General features: G+C 38.3%; 1 pseudogene; it reads right to left on the reverse strand.

Annotated features, from left to right (window-relative positions):
* Positions 1–1,962: 1,962 nt before the first annotated feature.
* Positions 1,963–14,315, reverse strand: LOC147532029 (uncharacterized; annotated as a pseudogene).
* Between the last annotated feature and the right edge of the window lie 525 nt (positions 14,316–14,840).

Consider the following 14,840-nt stretch of genomic DNA (forward strand, 5'->3'; position numbering starts at 1 on the left):
CAAGTCCGATAATACGCGTCGGCAGCGCCGGATCCGTTTCCCACCCTTGGTATATAAACACCATCTGGCCCATTACAAAATTGTAGAGAAACAGTGTGTCATACGTTCGCAATGCCATGAAGTTATATAATTATACATACACGTGTCATGTCATCCACATCGTTGATACAATTTTAGTGAAAGTGTACCTCATATCATCAAAGTGTAGCTCATTAAAACAAGATTTCCTAACCTGATACCAACTGAGCTAGATAGGCTAATACAGTTGCATTCAATTTGTATTAGTAAATAACATCAAAACAATTCCTCCAACAAGAAAAGAATTAATTCTGTAAAAGAATCGAAAACAAAATTATGTGATTTACTTATTGTAGATTTGAAGTACAAGATATTCAACGGTGACAATGCTAAAAACCATAATGATCTATTACTAGCAAAATAATGTGTACATGACACATTCAGGAGGAAGTTAACTCTTCTAAAGTTTAACAATTACTCCGTTCATCATTTGAACTGATGTAATTCTCACAGGGTTTTCTACCAAGAATGATAAATTAACAACTAAGGTATTAAATCTCACAGAATTTTCTTCAAGACCAATAGTTTAGCAACTAAAGAATTCATCATTTGAACTGACCTAGATCTCACCCAATTTTCTCCAAGAACAGCCGTTTAATCATTAGAGTATTCAATTGAACTGAAAGTAAATCTCACAGAATTATTTCCCAAAGAACAGTAGCTTAACAATTTAGAGTATTAAACATTTAAGAGAGATACCTTCGTTTTTGAAAATTGTTGAAACTCAGCCTCAGGGATGGAGTTCTTGAAAGTTTGTTTAAATGAGGGATGCCCTAAATGTAGGGCACCTCTGGTATTTATAGAGTAATTGGCAATGTGGGGTTTAAGGAAAACTCTTATGGATAGACAATAAACTTAAAAACCCTAGTGGGTGTGTAAGGGTTGGGCTTCCAGATTGGGGTGTTGAGAAATTTTAAGAGCCCTTGAATTTTTCAATTTCAAGTGGGTTCCCTCAAATGACTGGCTCTTGACTCAAACATGTTCGGACGTAGGTGTGCTGAATTGTAGTTCCTTTAAATTTAAATCTGAGCATGAGACAGAGAGAAAGAGAATATGAAAAAAAGAACAAAAAAATATTTTTACTAAAACTTTAGACAAGAAAACTTTTAGTTGTTAGAGCCCCAATAGCCCCCAAAGACTATGGGATTGGTAGTCACTCCCCGTATGCTCCCATTTTTAAACGTTAAACATCTGTACTTCCGCTAATATCATTAAGTTATACCCCCATATTCTAGAAATAGCTAAAAGCTTTCAAAATAGGCCCTCCCACATTTTTTCAACTTAGCATCCGTTCACTTGAATCAATTTGATTACAAAATCAAAGTGTCCATTGATTCCGAAGAGGTCAGACCATCTTCTTGTTCAGTCGCTCAAATCCGTCGATGTCCAAGTGGTTAGGCATCATCATCATGTTGATAATTATAAAGTGTAATCCAGTCCGATAATACGCGTCGACAGCGTCGGATCCGTTTCCCACCCTTGGTGTATAAACACCATCTAGCCCATTACAAAATAGTAGAGAAACAGTGTGTCATCTGTGCTAGAAGAACGTTCGCAATGCCATGAAGTTATATAATTATACATACACGTGTGTCATGTCATCCACATCGTTGATACAATTTTAGTGAAAGTGTACCTCATATCATCAAAGTGTAGCTCATTAAAACAAGATTTCCTAACCTGATACCAACTGAGCTAGATAGGCTAATACAGTTGCATTCAATTTGTATTACTAAATAACATCAAAACAATTCCTCCAACAAGAAAAGAATTAATTCTGTAAAAGAATCGAAAACAAAATTCTGTGATTTACTTATTGTAGATTTGAAGTACTAGATATTCAACGGTTGGTGGTTGAGGTCTTCGTTGTAAGTACTTTCAAAACTAAGAACTGATAATGCTTTGAGATGGATCACTCGGAATACCTACTAGCCATTTATCAACAAACACAAAACCGAATTGTGATGCAGTTGAAAGTATGGATGTCACATCCACTCGACGTTCAATATGGCAGATAATCAGAGCAGGTTTTAATTCACCTTGGTGGTTTTCACCGGAAGAAATTAACTCTCTTGCAGTTTCGAACAATGGGGAAATTGCTTCACTAACATATGTTACATCCGTTCCTAAAATGACTTCAAAACCTCTTGGATTCATCTTTTTTATCGCCTCAACTTCGTCATGATTTCCCCACTCCAACTTCTTCATGAACAATTTGTCAAGAATGGGTCGTTTCAGATTTGATATGGCGTTTTGGTTTAGCAGGTCAATGGGTTTCTTATCTCTGTCGTTGCTACTACTAGTTCTGCAGATTTAACTGCAATCATTGAGCAGACTCGAGACATTAAATGAGCACAATTTGAGCACCCTTTTCCCTGAAAAATTAGAAGGATTTGAAGCTAGTACCCAAGACATTGAGCGAGCTGATTCCCAGAGCAACGTTGACGATCTAATAGAAAATGAAACAAAAATTGCCTAGCATTTCCTTCAAAATCTTTCCATTTCTATGTTCAGAAATTTGGTCCCAAATATCAACCTGGAACAATTTGGAAGCTTAAAACTTATTGCCTTCATCAAACCGAAATCTTTCCATGTCGCATATTGCCTTCACACTGCCACATGACATCGAATATTTTGATACCTTAAGTTTTATTCTTTAACTACTTCATCAAACCGACCATATTTGGGACCAACTATTGCTTACAGATGAAAAAGAAAAACACACCTTTTGGAGGTAAAACTGGAAGCATAAAAACGAGTATAAGTTCCGTCAAACTGTTATTACTGCTAGGTACAGGCTCATTAATATGGTCATCTAACAAAGACACTGTATTTCCAAATTCTAAGCTACTAGAAGATTTCACAATCCTCCTGAAAAGCAGAATACAGACTGAATCCAACGCCTGAAATACATGTGGTCGAGAAAATGAACCTCGACAAAAGGAATCATCCACTAAAAGCCTCTATCCTCTATCAAAAATATTAATTGATTGTACCGATTCATCACTAATTCCCTTGATTGGTTCTCCACTTGTTTACAGCATACACGAAGCTCCTCGACATGAAATCCATTTTCTTCAAACAAACTCGTCAAGAACTGTTCAGAGAAGCAAAAAGCTCTCTGGAATCACGAATTAGACTAGATGAAACCTAATAATTAAACAAGATTTTATTATGGATCTACAAGAATTGACTCTTTGATCTTTGCATGTTAATCTTTGATCTTTGCATGTTGATCTTTCGTGTAAATTGGTATCAGGATAAAGAGGATAATGAGTAGAAAGGTGCATGCTGAACCTTTTGAAGGTCCAAAAAGAAAGATCATGTACGGAAAATAGGTGGAAACTCTGCAGTATTACGTATTTCACAATGGAAAGAGTAAGCCAATAACACGAAGATCATAAAAATAAGAACGGCCACAACAATCAAACTAGGCCCCAACTAAGAATCAACTCATCAAGAGGAAAGTTTCTAGAGAATAAAGCAAACTCGACATATGAAGATGCTGAACTAGAAATCTCCATTGGGGTTCTGCTGTGAACGAAAAACTAAACAACTGTATAGGGAGTGAACTGCAAAGTGCGAACCAACCTTACCAAATTGGGTCTACAATAGGCTCCATCATATTTTCCACTTTCTAGTTTGTTTTCTATTTTAGTAGTTATCTTACTTCCCTTATCATCTTTGATTGCTATAAATTATGAATTAAAAACACAACAGGAGAGTACATATAAAGGCTCTACAATTGTTTTTGTCTAGTAAATTAGGAGTTAGGAAATGATAGTAAGAGTTATTTATTTTTTTACTTAAAGTAAACCTCCTTGAAGCGCCAGCGCGTAATTTTAAATTGGTAGAATCTAAAACTAGATAGGAACATCACTCGAGTTTCTAAGTAGCATGGAAAAATAATAATTTAAGATACTAAGGAACCTATCAACCTCTTTTCTTCACAGATCTCTGGCTCCCAAAACAATATTAGCAATCTTCTCGTGAGAATATTAGCAGTCTCCTCTCATATTCTTTCCATCTCCTCCTCCACTGGCACGACCATCTCTGAGGATCTTATCAACCTCTTTTCTTCACAGATCTCTGGCTCCCAAAACAATAAACTCATCAATATCCCTAATGAAGAGGAAATCCGCTCTGCTATCTTCTCTCTGAAACCTGATGCGGCTCCTGGCTCGGATGGCTACCCCCCTTTCTTGTACCACTAAAACTGGGATACGGTCAAAATGGATGTCATTAATATGGTTACTAACTTCTAGTCCCACTCTTACCTTCCGCCTTCATCTAATCATACCCACATCTGTTTGATTCTTAAAACCAAATCTCCTCAGACTACATCCGACTATAGACCCATCAACCTCCTTAATACCACTTACAAAACCATCACGAAGATCCTGGCCAATCGGTTCAAACACACCCTTCCTGAGATTATCTCCCCTTTTCAGGCAGCTTATGTCCCTGGTCACCAGATTATCGACAACATTATCATCAGCCAAGAGTTATCTTACTACCCCAAAACTAAAAAGGGGGCTAAGAGCTTCTTTGGTTTGAAACTTGATATGTCCAAGGCGTTCGATCGTGTGGAGTGGTCGTTCTTAGAAAGAATCATGGCTCAGTTGGGATTCGCGGATCAATGGATCAATATGATTCATAAGTGCATCTCCACTTCCTCTATGACAGTGCTGATTAATGGCCGTCGCGGTCCTATCTTCAATGTCTCTAGAGGAATTAGGCAGGGGGACCCCCTGTCCCCTTTCCTTTTTTGCTTTGGCTATGGAGGGACTTAGTCGTCTTCTAGACTCTCAAACCACCCATCATCCTTTTGTCGGGTTCAAAATACCTAAGTCAGACCTTACCATCACTCATCTTCTATTCGCATACGACTATCTGATTTTTGGTCTTAACTCTCACGAGAATATTAACAATCTTAAGAGTATTCTTGATATCTTCAGCGAAGCATCGGGTCAGATGATAAACTACTCTAAATCTACTATATTCTTCTCCAAAAACACCCACCCAAAATTCAAGCGTATGATTACTCGAAATCTTAAAGTTCATCAATCCTCTTCCCTAGACAAATACCTGGGTACGCACCTCTTCATCGAAGCCAAGAAAAAGCAAGCCTTTTCCACCATTCTTGACCAAATTCAAAACAAACTCTCTAAATGGCATACTAATCTCCTTTCCCAAGCTGGGTGCTCAATTGTACTCTCTACTATTGCTGCGGCCGTTCCCCGATACCAAATGCAATGCTTTGCCATTCCTAAAGGTATAAGTAATCGCATTGAGACCATTCAAAGGTCTTTCTGGTGGGGAAAATCGAAATCCATCCACACCATCAACTGGTCCCACATTTGCAGGCCCCGTAAACTTGGAGGACTAGGTATCAGATTCCCGCTAATTGATAACAAATCTATTCTTAGCAAACTCATCTGGCGTATCCTCAAGAACCCAGATTCTCCTTGGGCCAAAATTCTCAAAGCCAAATACTACCCAAAGACAGCTAAAGCAAATCATTTCTGGCTCTGGAAATCTTTAGCGAAACGTTATAAACAAGTTAATGACCTCATTTTTTGGGATGTGAATAAGGGTACAAATATTAATATTTGGGAGGATTACTGGATCCCAAATCATAAACCACCTATAACTAATGTTTATAACAACAATTTACAGACAGTGGATCAATTGATTACAAATAATCAGTGGAACATGGAATTGTTAATACGAATTTTCAATAACGAGTTATGCAGGGCTATCAGCAGTATCAATTTGAAAAATCATAAGGAAGACTCCATGAAATGGACTTTAACAAAATCAGGTAATTTTACCATAAAATTTATGTACTATCACTTGAGAACCAAGAACTTTATTTGGAATATTCCGACGATCTTTAGAATGAAACTATTTCTATGGAAGTGTTGCACTAATGGTCTGCCTGTGCGTGGAAAAATCGGTAACTACATTGGTAATTGCTTTAATTGTGTTTTTTGTGAAAATGTTGAAACGATGTCTCATATACTGCTTCATTGCGGTTTTACCCGCACCATATGGTTTCACTTTAATATGATGTCAGAGAATGTAACACAATATACAGGAATGGATACTGGAGTGGCGAAATTTTGAACCAGAATCGCAGTCTCTATACGCCAAAATTCTTTGGTTCATTTGGAAAGCAAGGTGTGAACAATGTTTTTCCTCGATTAAGCAAACCCCTACACAGGTGATCACCCTCATTCAAGGTTCAGTCACTACCCTGGAGCGGAATCAAAAGGAAACAAAAACTATCACCCCACTCAATTGGTCTCCATCAACACCACCTTTTCTCAAATGCAATGTGGACGCCTCTTTCAAGACCCTTTTGGGCCCGGCTGGCTTTAGTTGTATTATACACGATGACAAAGCGGATTTTGTCATTGCAAGGGCAGGCTCGATTAGAGGGTAAACGACAGAAGAATGTGAATGTCAGTCAATAGTACGAGCAATGAAATGGGCGACTCAGCTTCAAATTACTCATCTGCATATGGAAAGCGACAACCAAAACATTATAAGATACCTCAACAACGGCAGCAAGTCAATCGATTGGCAAACGGAGAAATTTATTGACCATATTCTGAAGCTCAAGAGTCAATTCCTATCCATTAAATTCACCCATATCTCAAGGGATTACAACAGATGGGCTGACAAACTCGCTAAGTGGGGCACGAAAAAAGTTTATAATCGGACATGGAACTCTCTCCACGAAGATTTGGATGCTTAACTGTTTCGTTGTTAAAAAAAATGATACTAAGGAACCTACATGAATTTCCCATAAAGCTTCAATATCACAAAAGAGATGATGACAATATTAGAATAAAAGACACCAACCTGAGCGAGTTCTCCAACAGCATAATCACGGAGTAACATAAGACCATTTGGCTGGAAAGTCGATGAATAGGATCACAATTATGCATTATGTATAAGGAATTATTCTTTAAAATAGAGTTTTTATAGGATTTCTTTATAGGAGTAGATATCTGACCTTAAAATTTTTCTGATATTTTGTAATACAAGAGTCATCTTTTCAGGAGCCACTGCTGATAACACAAATATCTGTTTTAGTGTTAGCTGTGTAGGATTTCACGATAATGTGATAATTGAAGATAGATGAACATAAATAAAGGACACCATATTTAAGGAGGTTCATTCGGACATTCCCGACCTACATCCTCGGAGAAAGCCAGAATGACTACATACTTTTTTAACCACAATTGTGGTGATTCATTACAATGATTGATTAGTAATCGAATGATTTAACCCTTAAAACCCTTTCTTATTTATAGAGAAATTAGGGTTCGGGTTTCTTAATTTCTCCTAACTAACTTAAGAAACAATATAAAATATATCTAATAATAATATTAGATATATTACAAGAAATATTCTAAATATATGAAACTGAATATTCTTGATCTTCACATATCTTCAAATATCTTGGAATAGTCTTGATCGTCGGATCTCCTCATCTCGATTCGTCTCTTATATCACGTGTTTGCACACGTATCTCAACAAGGTGGTGGTCTGAAAATACTCAAAAATGGGCAAATGGCAAAAAAAGTAGATTTAACAAGAAGATAGAGCTGAAAATTTTTCTAGATTAGTGAACCTAGAGAAGCGTGGGTAAGCGTGGGTAACTTAATGATGGTCTTGGTCAGTTCTTTACGTGTAGGGTTCAACCAGATGATTATCTGCAGACTCTTCGAGAATTTATTGTCATTTAAGTGGAGGTTGATCTCGATTAAAGGTTATAACCCTAAGGTGTCTGTTTCTCTTCCTATGCAGAGAACAAAACCTTCACCTAAGCTTATAAACTCTCACCTTCTCTTTCTAACCCTTTTTCTCTTCATGTCGTCTTCTCATATAGACTTTGATATTAACCATCTCTCTGACAAAATGGCTCTTCAGCTTAACCTTTCAGAATATGGTAACCTTACCATCACTTACCCAAAACCCCAGAGAATAGAGAACTTCAAGAGATTTCTTCTGGTTTTGATGCTAGGTTAGTGTGTCACTATGAGTACGGGATTGGGTTTCTCAAGAAGCACCTCTCGCTGCAGTCCAAGTTCTTCAGAGAATGTAAGATCACACCTCTAAAACAAGGTCACAACCACTTCATCATCAGACCTCCTAACTTGATAGTGATGAATGAAATCAATCAGGGGAAACCATGGATCATTAGAGGTCTCCTAGTAGTCATGCAGGAGATGGATTTCCCACTTGAAGGTGAACTTCCTGAGTTGATGCAGGAACCGATGTGGTGCAGCTTCACAGGGCTTCCCTCGTCTATCCAAAACCAACATGATCTGGAGATCATTTTTTCTTGCATGGGGTACATCTTACAGATTCAGCCTAAAAACTTTTGTATGGTAACTAACCCATACATAAGAATCCAGTTTATGTATGATGTTAGACAACCCCTCCTTGCTACTTTGAATTCCATCTTCACAGATGGAGGGAAGCCAGTCAACTTCAGTTACCTTCGTTTCCCTAAAGCTATCTGTCATGTGTGCCGTATAGTTGAACATCCTATCACTCCATGCATTAGGCCAAACCCTCATCCAATGTATACCCCAATGGATATCAGTTCAAGTCAAGATTTTCCTGCTGCTAATTGGGCCTTAACTGTAGCCAATTCACCCTCTCCTTCCAAGGCTCCCATCCCTCCAAAAGATTTCTTCCAACAGAGAGGTAAGAGGAAGGAAAACCAGGCATTTATCGAAGTAAAAATAGAAGAAGGTGAGGTCACACATGCAGCTAAGAGAAAGCAGAAAGAAAAATGGGTAGGTGGTACTTCAGATGAGGGTCAGAAGTTACAATGAGTTTCAAAGAGTTCATCGGATTCAATGGGTTTCTCCTCTTCTATTCCTGCTAGTTGGCTTTACACTCCTCCACCAGAATCCATTAATAGTCAAGAGGAGGGAAGGAGACATATATTTGCCGATTCGTTGTTGGTCTCACCAGGTCATATCTCAGATGCAAAGGAGGAAGGTCGAATTGAACAAACTAATTCTATTGACTAGGTCGGCAGCTGGTTTTAGTTGCTTTTTAATATTATAGTTTCTAGGTTATTTTCGGTTTTTTTTGCTCAGTCCTTTTACATGCTAGTTTCTGTCTAGCTTTTGATTATGTGCAGAGCCTATCTCTCTATAGTATAAGATAGTGTAGAGATAGCTTTGTCCTCTTTTGTTAGCTCCGGTTCATAGATTATGTTTTTTTTTGTTATGATATGTATCTTGTGTAGTTGGGACTGTGGTAATACTGTTAATCTTTTGGGTATCATATGTTAAGTTATTTTAGTTTTAATCTCTGATCTTATTGTTGAGCTGTTTAATCTCTGTTCTAGGTTCAGTTTCCTGTTAGCTAGAAGTTTCTTTTGCTTTTAATTAGTTGTTTCATCCTTTTTGCATGCGAGCTTTTAGCTCTTAGTTTTCTGTGTTTTGGTTTTTGGTTCCTTTTAGGGTTGTCCCCCTGAAAGTGCCTTTAGTCTGTATTCCCTAGACCCATTCTGTCTGGCCTTCAGGCCCTTAGTTTGTTTTCTCTCTACCTTCCATGGATAATCCTTCCATCCTTAGTTGGAATTTGAGGGGAGTCTCTTCTTTCCTCACTAAGAAACATGCCCAAAAGATTATCATGAAACATAAGCCGGATGTAATATTCCTTTCGGAAACAAAGAACAAATCCTACAATATGAATAAGCACATCCCCCATCTCCAAAAACTACTGTAGTTACTTTGTGGACCCTATTACAAAGCAGGGGGCCTCGCTATTTACTGGCTACACCACCTCAACCTCAAAGTTACGCACGCGGACAACAACATTATTCAAGCTGAATTGAATAATGACAGCTAGCCCGCTCCCATCACGATTACCGGATTCTATGGATCCCCATACCACAAAAACAAGTTCAAGCCTTGGAAAACGCTCAGCCAACTGAATCAAGACCAATCAAACCCGTGGGTGATGATTGGGGATCTCAATTCAATTCTTGATCCCATGGAGAAGAGTGTCGGCTTGAAAGGGTCCAATTCTAATATTCCTAAAATCTTGGAGGTTATCAATAAATTAGGTTTATTAGATTTAGACTATCAAGGTAATCCCTACACTTGGAGTAATAAACAATTTGGAGAAAATCTGATTCAAGAGAGGCTTGATAAGGCTTTGGCAAACCTTCAATGGCTTCACCAATTTCACTCTTATGGAGTTACTCACTTGGAAGCAGTAGGATCAGACCATTTGCCCATCCTGCTTGACAACAAAGATCCTAGTCAAACAACCCCAAAACCTTTCAAGTTTATCAGGACTTGGATGACCCACCCCGACTGCTTTCACTTCATCGCCAACAATTGGGATCACATCAAAAAATATCAGAACCCCAACAACATTCAACAAGACCTTAAAAAGCTGAGCAAACAACTTTCTAAATGGAACAAGCAGGTCTTCGTTAACATAGATAATAACATCAACCAGATTACAAAAAGCCTTCAAAATAGTAAATCTAAAGAGGAAGATCACAAGCTTACTCTTGCTCTTGAGGAGCTCTACAAATATCAAGAGAGTTTATGGAAGGAAAAATCTAGAAACAATTTTATCACTTTAGGAGACAAAAACACCAAATACTTTCACTCACAGGCTATTCAACGCAACAGGATCAACAAGATCAATGCTATCAAAGATAAGAATGGAGAGTGGCATGAAGACATTAAAGACATTCAAGATACCTTCACTTTTCACCTCCTAGATATTAGCACAACGATTAACCCCGAAGAAGATCAGAATACTCTCAACCTTTTCACCCCCACTATCACGCAGAATCAGAATAGAGACCTGCTAGCTATTCCGGATAAGGAAGAAATCAATTGGGCTATTCACAATCTCCAGAAAGAAGCTGTCCCGGGCCCAGACGGTTACCCTCCTTTTTTCTACCAATCTAACGGGGAGACTGTCAACGAGGATATTTATGACCTGGTTCAAAACTTCTTCAAAACAGCATACCTTCCACCTGAAAACTCATATCTGCTTTATTCCCAAAACTCCTATCCCCCAAACCCCGGCAGACTATAGACCTATCAGTCTCCTGAACACCACTTACAAGATCATCACCAAGCTGTTAGCTGAACGCTTCAAACACACCTTAAACCTTATCATCTCTCCTCTTCAAGCAGCCTATGTCCCCGGTCGACAGATAACTGACAACATCATTATGGGCCAGGAAATTATCCATTCTTTCAAGAAGATGAAAGGTCCCACCGGCTATTTTGGTCTTAAGTTAGACATGTCCAAAGCGTTCGATAGAATTGAATGGAAATTTATAATAGACATCATGAGAAAACTGAACTATGATGAGCATTGGATTAAGATGATCTATACTTGCATCTCCACTTCTTCAATGTCAGTGCTTATAAATGGTCGGCCAGGCAAAGCTTTTTATCCTACTAGGGGTATTCGTCAAGGAGATCCGCTCTCCCCGTTTCTCTTCACTATAGCGATGAAAGGCCTCAGTCGGAAGTTAATGATGAATATCAGTCGTGATAGGTTTTTGGGTTTTCCTACCTATCATGCAGACTTTGAGATCCCCCACCTCCTCTTCGCTGACGATTGCATCATCTTTGGTAAGAACACGATAGACAACATCCACATCCTCAAAAAGATTCTCCAGGACTTCTGTGATAGCTCTAGTCAAATGATTAATTATGCTAAATCTAACATTTTCTACTCAAAGAATTCGCACCCCAAGTTTAAGAGGCTAATCATGCGCACTCTCAAAGTTAAATATGCCTCTGCCTCAGAGAAATACATGGGAGCCCAACTGTTCATTGGAGCGCAAAAAACCAAAGTTTTCAACGATATCCTGGAGCACATCAAGAATAAGCTCAAAAAGTGGAACCACGTGTTCCTATCCCAAGATGGTCGCACAGTGGTCATCTCAGCCATAGCGATGGCCGTACCCCGATACAAGATGCAGTGCTTTGCGATTCCTAAAGGAATAAGCAAAAGCATCATGGTCGTTCAACGGAATTTCTGGTGGGGTAAGTCGAAAGGAATCTGTACCAAAGCCTGGTCTCATATCTGCACTCCCAAGAAAGTTGGGGGTCTTGGGCTTCATCTGCTAGATCTGGATAATACTGCTCTTCTCTCTAAGATGGCCTGGCGGCTCCAGACTGAACCTGAAGTAATTTGGGTAAAACTCCTTAAAGCCAAGTATTTCCCGCACTCCAACACCCCAGGCCCTGCTAAAGCTCATCACTCCTGGAATTGGAAGACGATCAAAAAACACTATAATCTTATTGAAGACCTTTTAACTTGGGAAGTACAATCGGGAAATGACATTAACATTTAGACTGACAATTGGATCCCCGAAATCAATGGAACTATTCAGAATACCAATCAATCCGATCTATCCAAAGTAGCTCAACTTATCTCGAACAACAATTGGAATAATGAAGTTCTCAGAGCCAATTTTGATGTTAACACGCAGAACCTCATCAGAACTATCCCGGTGAACAACGAAGGTAAAGACCAGCTCAAATGGAAACTTACCAAATCGGGTAAATTCACTGTTGCTTCCATGTACCAGCACCTCAACAATAATAACAACAACCAAAACACTAACAGCCAGAACTGGAATTTTATCTGGTCTCTCCCGACCGTTCCACGCATCAAAATGTTTATCTGGAAAATCTGTACCAAAGCTCTCCCGGTTAGGGAGAGAATCGGAAAATACATCGACAATAATACCAATTGTCCCAATTGCACTAATATAGAATCTATTGAACATGTTCTATTACACTGCGCTTTGGCTAAAAACATTTGGTTTACCTTCAATATAATATCTGTGAACATTACGTCTATCACTGACTGGATCTTCTCTTGGGAAGATAATACTAATCTTTGCTACACCAAAGAAAATATTCACTTTTCGACCATTTTATGGATAATATGGAAAGTGAGGTGTGACCACTTTTTTCAATATGAAATCAATGACCTAAATAAAATCATCAGAATGATCGAAAACTTCCCTAAAATCAATAAAAACCAGGAGAAAATCAAACCAACTTCCTGTGAGAAGTGGCAACCCCCGCCCCAAAATTTTATTAAGGTGAATGTCGATGCATCTTTTACTAATATAACTTCCAATGTGGGTATTAGCTTGATTGTTCACAATGCAAGATCGAAATACATTAAAGCGAACGTAAAATCTACTAGAGCCAGAAACAGTGAAGTGGTGAAATCTACTAAAGGCGATGGCGATTTTATTCGGCCTCGAATGGGCGCAAGCTAATCAACTCAAGAATATTATCGTAGAAAGCGACAACATCAACCTCATCAAACATCTTCACAATAAACATCACACGTTACACTGACAATCTTTAATCCACGTTCGGAAAATTCGAGAAAGAAGAAAAAAATTCGAAGTGGTGAAATTCAAGTACACAAAAAGAGAACTCAATTCCAGCGCAGACAAACTAGCTAAATGGGCAAGGAAGAAGAGCGCGAGTAAAGAATGGAGGAATGTTCCTTGTTTGTTAGTTAATAAATATTGTAATAACGTTGTTATTTAATCTATACAAGCTAGTTCAACAAAAAAGATAAAGATAGAGTTGAAAATATAGTCGAGAAAATCATCAATTAAAGAACCAACCATCTTTTATGAGCAACAACACTATCCAAACTGCATGACGGAGAAACCTTTCATATGTAGATATATACCATGGTCACAATGTCAACTGAAGAGGGTGAAATCTGCTCGCTGAGATCAGCTGCTGTAAGATCACAAACGAAGGCATTTACTCGGTCGTTTATGAAGTCTTTGTGTGATTGCAATAAGTACACCCAACCTAGTTACTATGAGATCTTGTTGATGGTGATCAATTGAAGATATATAAACAAAAATCTTATATTCTTATTTACTTGGTTAGGAGAGATCTCTCTAACTGGCCTCATAAATAACCAAAAAAGATTAAGTAAACAACTAAACATCTAGTTGTTGTAAATTGTCGGTCTATTTGCTTCAATGTGTATCGATATTTGCATGCAACTTAATGGAATTAAGAGAAGGGGAGAGATATAGGTAATGAGCTATACTAAAACAAAAGAGATAAACTCGAACCAAACTTTATTAGATGAATTCTTTCCAAACCTTTTCCATCTCTTACCAACTCATCTCTTGCAAACTCATACAAACAATACACCAAGTACATCTATTTATAGGGTGGGAGAAGTAATAGGAAGTTGACACATACCCTATGTGTTGTCACTTACATGGTGTGTTGTCACCACCAAGATGACACTTTGCATATGGGGTTGTAGAATGGTGATACATAACCTCATGTGTTGTCACTTGCATGATGTGTTGTCACAACCAGATGACACTTTGCATATGGAGCTCCCATGTAGTGACACCACATATAGGTGGTTATATGAAAATGGTGGGCATCCATAGTATTTGTTTGGTAAGAGAAAGGTAATCTTAAAAGCACCCTAGACATATGCTTATACCAATAATTTTATGGGCATCCACATCCCTTATAACACTAGTCAATTTAAGTGAAAACACTCTAGAATTTTGTTAGGGTTATTTCCCTAATGACCCCCAACTTTGTGACCGGCTTCCCGCCTGACCCCTTACTTTACGAGAAATACCCATATGGCCCCTTCCGTTATAACACCGTTACTCTCTCTCTTCCATTTCTTTTCTCTCTCCTCCAGCATGTTTTCTCTCTCTG

This window comes from Eschscholzia californica, unplaced genomic scaffold (assembly GCF_041429995.1).
Source record: "Eschscholzia californica isolate CP2 unplaced genomic scaffold, dmEscCali1.0.p SCAF_6, whole genome shotgun sequence".
Lineage (NCBI taxonomy): Eukaryota > Viridiplantae > Streptophyta > Magnoliopsida > Ranunculales > Papaveraceae > Eschscholzia > Eschscholzia californica.